Source organism: Lycium ferocissimum, chromosome 9 (assembly GCF_029784015.1).
Source record: "Lycium ferocissimum isolate CSIRO_LF1 chromosome 9, AGI_CSIRO_Lferr_CH_V1, whole genome shotgun sequence".
NCBI classification, from domain to species: domain Eukaryota; kingdom Viridiplantae; phylum Streptophyta; class Magnoliopsida; order Solanales; family Solanaceae; genus Lycium; species Lycium ferocissimum.
This window is the reverse complement of record NC_081350.1, coordinates 45,912,593-45,918,462: the sequence shown is the minus strand read 5'-3', so window position 1 is coordinate 45,918,462 and position 5,870 is coordinate 45,912,593. Positions and strand designations below refer to the sequence as shown.

General features: G+C 35.2%; 1 pseudogene; it reads left to right on the top strand.

The window, feature by feature from the left end:
- Window positions 1-1,525: 1,525 nt before the first annotated feature.
- Window positions 1,526-3,486, top strand: LOC132029276 (acylsugar acyltransferase 3-like; annotated as a pseudogene).
- The last annotated feature ends 2,384 nt before the right edge of the window (window positions 3,487-5,870 follow it).

Genomic DNA, 5,870 nt, shown 5'->3' with positions numbered 1-5,870 from the left:
CATGTTGCTGGGAACTTATAAAAATGTGAATCTTTGGAAAGTATTGAATGGTGTACTAAGAATTTAATGCATAAATATAGCGAACTACGTTGCTTAGATCCTTCAAAAATTTCGCCGCGTGTGTATCGGATCCTCAAAAAAGTATTGAATGGTGTACTAAGAATTTAATGCAGATGTATAACGGATCCTTCAAAAATATTGTCGGCTATGTCAGATCCTCCAAAGAAGTATTGAATGGTGTACTAAGAATTTAATGCAAAAGTATAGTGGACGATGTTGCTCGGTTTCATTAAAAATGTAGTCCGTTGCGTGGCGGGTCCTCATTTCTTGAGGATTCGACACCGGTGCGCCAGACATTTTGGAGGAACGAGACAACATATATATAGATAATGGAGTAGGATTATCAATTTCTAGTTGGGATAAGATATCATTACCCCCAACTTACGATCGAAGTTCTCACGACACACCTTTCTTTTTCAAGGGTCCTATTACCCCCTGAACTTTTTTAAAACGGAATAAACATACCCTTAGGTGTTGAGGTAGCAAGGAGAGTGTGCTCACTCTCTTGAAGGCATGTGAGAGTCAAAAAATAAGTTAAAATTAGATTAACTTATACACATGTCATTTTCTAAATGGGTAATTCACATTTAATTACACCTAATTAATTATCATAATAACTTAAAGTTGTTTTTCTTTTTTTACTTTGTGTTTTTCCAAAAGTTCTGTTAACGCCAGAGAAGTGATCGTAAAACTCCAAACAAGAAAAAAAAAATCTAAGATCAGATTGAGAAGGAGAATGAGAATCTCCATCCATTAATACCCCTCTAACAAAATACAACCAAGAAATAGAAAAGTTTGGAGAAATTTCAAATTCCGACCATGGCAAATATGAGATCGGGAAAAAAGTTTGTCGCCGGAATAGCAAGCAAAAAATAATGAGAATGAAAATCTCCATCCGTTGATAGACCTCCATTCAAATGCAAGCAAGAAAAAATTAAGTCTAGAAAGAAAGCCCCAATTTCGTAAATCCATAAAATATTGGTTTCAACTTTTCCGACAAGCTTTAAATAACATGGGCTTACAGCAATGTTTCCATGGTTAATCATAATGAAGAAGAAAAATAAAGAAAAGGAAAAGAAAAGAAAAGAGAAAAATGAAAAAGTACAAAAGAGGAAATGTTGAAGAAAGAGAAGAAGAAAGAAAAGAATAAGAAAAGAGAGAAAATAACGAAAAGAATTTAAAAAAAAGGTAAAATAATAAATATACATGTGGCAAGGAGAGTGTATGTCACTCTCTCATAAGAGTTTAGATATCCAGTTTCAGGGTGGTAACTATTCCGTTTTAAAAAAGTTCAAGGAGTAATAAGATTCTCGAAAAGGAAAGATGTGTCGTAGAAACTTCGGTCATAGGTTGGGGGTAGTGATGCCTTATCCCATTTCTAGTTTATATATACCTTACTTAGAAGAGGCTAATCAAACACCAAGAAGCCCCCTGCAGCTAAAGAGACCATTTGTATTAAACTAAAATGGATGCTTCAAGACTTGTTTTACTTTCCAAAAAGATTATTAAGCCCTCTTCTCCAACACCACTTTCACATAGAATTCACAAGCTCTCTCTTATGGACCAAATGGGGACTCACTCCAATGCGCCGTTTTCATTCTTCTACCTGAAACAGGATACTTCAAGCTCGTTAGAACCAACAAATGTATCCCAAATTCTTGAGAAATCCCTTTCCAAAGTCCTAACAACATATTATCCGTTTGCTGGACGTGTAAGAGATAATTCCTTTGTCGAATGTAATGACATGGGAGTCGATCTATTTCAAGTCCGAATTGATTGTCCAATGTCAAGTGTCTTCAATCACCCTCGTACTGATATCGACAATTTGATATATCCTATAGATCCTTGGATCCCATCTACAGGCAGTTTAATCATTGCTCAACTTAGTCATTTTGAATGTGATGGCATAGCGCTCAGCGGATGCTTTTCCCACAAAGTTAGTGATGGGTACAAACTAGAGGTGTTAAAATGGGCTGGCCCAGTCCAACCCAACCCAGTCCTAAAGGGTCAAAGAATTAAATGGGCTAGGGCGGGTTGACCATTTTAATTGAAGGGCTTGCAAAATGGCAGCCCAACCCAGTCCTAAGCGGGCCACGGGCTAGGACGGGCCAGCCCTTTAAGTTTTTTCGTCTTCCGAAATAATATTTTCTAAGTGATTTTTGGTACAATTTGAACATGAAACTTTAGCAATATGAAATAGAATCTTCTACCACCCATTCTTGCGCAAATCCATATCATAGAAGAAAAAAATTCAAGAGAACAAATATAAATTATTATTTTTAATCTCTAATTCAAATCACGTTCAAAGAAATTAAACATAATATAAATTCTAAGACTAAAAAATATTACTCCAATTTCTAATTACTACTTAGGAGTAAGTACATTCTTTTTTCTCATTACTTTTCATCTTTTTGTTTAATTTACTTATGTTTTTTTTTTTTAATTAATTAAATTTTTTTTTTTTTGTGGCCTCAAGGGCTGGCCTCAGCCTAACTCTCGAGGCCGGGCTTTTAAGCCTCACTTCTATATGGGTCAAAGAAATCTTAGCTCAACCCTACTTAAATAAAGGGTTGGGTTGGGCCGGCCTCGCCGGCCAAACTCATATTGACAACTCTAGGTACAGTGCGGCTAAATTCCTGAGGGACTGGGCAATGGTCGCACGCGATTCAGAAACAAAACCATCTCCATTGTTTAATGGAGCATCAATCTTTAAACCAGCCAACTATTCTTCATCACCTCAAGCGGTTGTTGATCCCCCTTTATATAAAAAAAAAATGTATCAAAAGGTACCATTTTTCAGCCTCCAAGTTAAAAGCTCTAAGTGCCTTGATTTCAGCTGATTCCGAAAGCCAAATTCGTCCTACAACAGTAGAAGCTGTTACTGCATTTCTATGCAAATGCGTAGATACACCAACTTTTAAGCCATCCTTATTGATACAAGCAGTTAATCTACGCGGAATGAATAATGATGCACTGGTTCCAGCAGACTTAGTTGGGAATGCTATTCTTCCTTTCGTTGTATCAGCAGCGAATAAGGAAGATTTGAATTTGCAAAGACTATTTGGTGAGCTTAGGAAAGGAAAAGAGAAGATCCAAGATATGCTCAAATATATTAAGTCAGAAGAGTTGCTACGTTCAAGGGTATCTGAAATAGCTAGCGAGATGAACGAGCGGACCTCAAGCAATGATTTTTCTATGTGTAGATTTTCTAGTTTAAGGAAATTCCTATTTCATGACATAAATTTTGGATGGGGGAGGCCAAGAAGAGCGGATACGGCTATATTTCCAATCTATATGTTTGCCTTGCTCGATAATCAAAGTGGGGACGGACTTGAATTGCTCGTAAACTTGGAAGAAGGAGAGATGTCTGCATTTGAAAGTAATGATGAGCTTCTTCAGTTTGCTTCTCCAAGCTCAGGACTCTAGACGAGTTGAAGACTTCAGAATAAAAGGGAAGTTTATTTTTCTTTAATTTTTTTGTCCCGAGTGCTAGTAGATTACACAAGCATCTGCGTCCATAGTAATAACCAAAATATGAATACACGAAAGAGGCAAACACTTTATCCCCCCACAAATACTATTTTAAAATTGAACGACTTCAGTCTCTTATGTCATGGAACGGATCAATGAGCTGTGATCCTAAAACAAGTAGAACAACAAGAGTTCTTCTTAGTTTAGGATCAAACTCAGCGGTGACGTTCCAAGACATAAGAGACTGAGGCCATTCAAATTTAATATAGGATGTATGGGGCTGAACCGTTTGCCTCCGTCGTGTTTTCATATTTTGGTTACTAATATGAAGACAAAGGTTTGTCTAGTCTCTGAACACTCGGAGAAACTAAATACTTAAAACAAAGAGAACAAATCTTCCCTTTTTTCTGAAGGCTTAAAATCCATCTTTAAACTATATCCTTGTACTATCACATTGAGCAAACACACTCCTTGATTAATTAACGAGCAAATGGCCAAAAACATTCTTCAATATATTCCAAACCTAAACTTTATTATGAGACCGTCATTAGTTTCCTCAAGATTTAATACTCCAAGTGCTAGGAGTATTAGACAAACATCTACTTTCATATTAATAACCAAAATACGAATATACGATGGAGGCAAATGCTTTGCCCCCTTAAATACTATATTAAAATTGAATGACTTGTCTTTCTCTCATTCGAAGCGATCTTGAGTGTAGTAATCTAGACTTGGCAAAGCAAGATCGTGAGCAAGTTGTGCAAGAACGTGAGCGAGTTGTCAAGTTAGTTGTAAGGACGTGACAAAATGGCCAAAAACATTCTTCAATATATTCCAAACCTAAACTTTATTATGAGTATGGAATACACGATGGTTTGCCCCCTTAAATACTATATTAAAATTGAATGACTTCAGTCTCTCATGTCGAAACAGTACCAGTTAGTTGTACCTAAGGGTATGGTCTAGTGGTCAATGAAGTTGGTTGAGCACCATGAGGTCTGACGTTCAATTCTCAATAGAGACAAAACACTAGGTGATTTTTTCCCATCTATTCTAGCATTGGTGGACAGAATTACCTGGTACCTGTTGCTGGTGGGAGGTGGCAGGTATACCGTGGAATTAATCGAGTTGCGCGCAAGCTGACTCAGATACTACGATTATAAAAAATAAAAAAAAAGTACCAGTGAGTTGTGATCCTAAGATAAGTAGAACTCTTTTGTTCAAATTTTACATTGTGAGTTAAATATTGTAATCAAGCATTAGCTCAAACACAATTGTTTACATAACTTCAGCCAATAGGTTATCCATATAGTATCCTCCAGATATTGTTTCTTTAACTTTTAGGTTGATACAATTTAAGTTTATGTAATTGATTAAATATGTGTCTTTTGAAAAGGCCAATTCGACCTAGATTCAAATTAAGAAGCAAATTTTCAAACAGAAATATATGAAACAGAACTAGTTAGAAATGCATATACATGAAAGTTAAAAAAAAAAAAAATTAAAAAAAAATCATCTTTGTCCTTTGTCTTTGTCTTTTTATTTTTATTTTTTTTATATATTTCTAAGTATTCCATTTAAGCATTAATTAAGACACTCCTCCTTTCCCCAAATTAGAACTACTAGGAGCATCTTGTGTTTCTGAATTGGTAAACATCTGTTAGTTACCATCAAGGAATGTGGTGAGATGAATGAAATACCTCTGCTCTTAACCAAAAGTCTCGATTTTATATCATGAGTATGAAGAATCCTTTTATAAGGAGTGTTTCCTTCTTAATAGACCTACATGGCTCGAATCGAAATTTTAAATACATTTCATTAGAATTTGACTATTAGGTAATGTTTGTGACAGAAATTCCTTACTGATGAGCCAAATTCCGAGGGACATCCATTAGGAATTAACAATTCTTTAGAATTGAATCTAGATGAAACAATCCACTGGGTACCAAATACCAAATGATTATTAAAAAAGAAAACTACTAGCTAACCAACCTGATACAACAATCCTATAATTTGTCTTTTAGGACAAAGCATGAGCTCTCTAAAACTAGCCATTCTCTAAATCTTGCACCTATTCGTATAATTGTCATACAATATTCTCCAAATTAAAGATATTCATATAAGATATTCATATCTAACACTAGATTTAATGTAAGCGTGTCAATAGGACTAACCTTAATCACAATTAGTTGGTATAACCTATAAGAATATTTTGTTTTCATTGTCTTTTGTTCTTCACTAGGTCTGTATAAAATTCCAAAACATTATCGATGTTTCAATAGAATTTTGTTTTTCATGTAATTTTAGGTTTACCTCATCTTCTTTTTATCACACTTAAC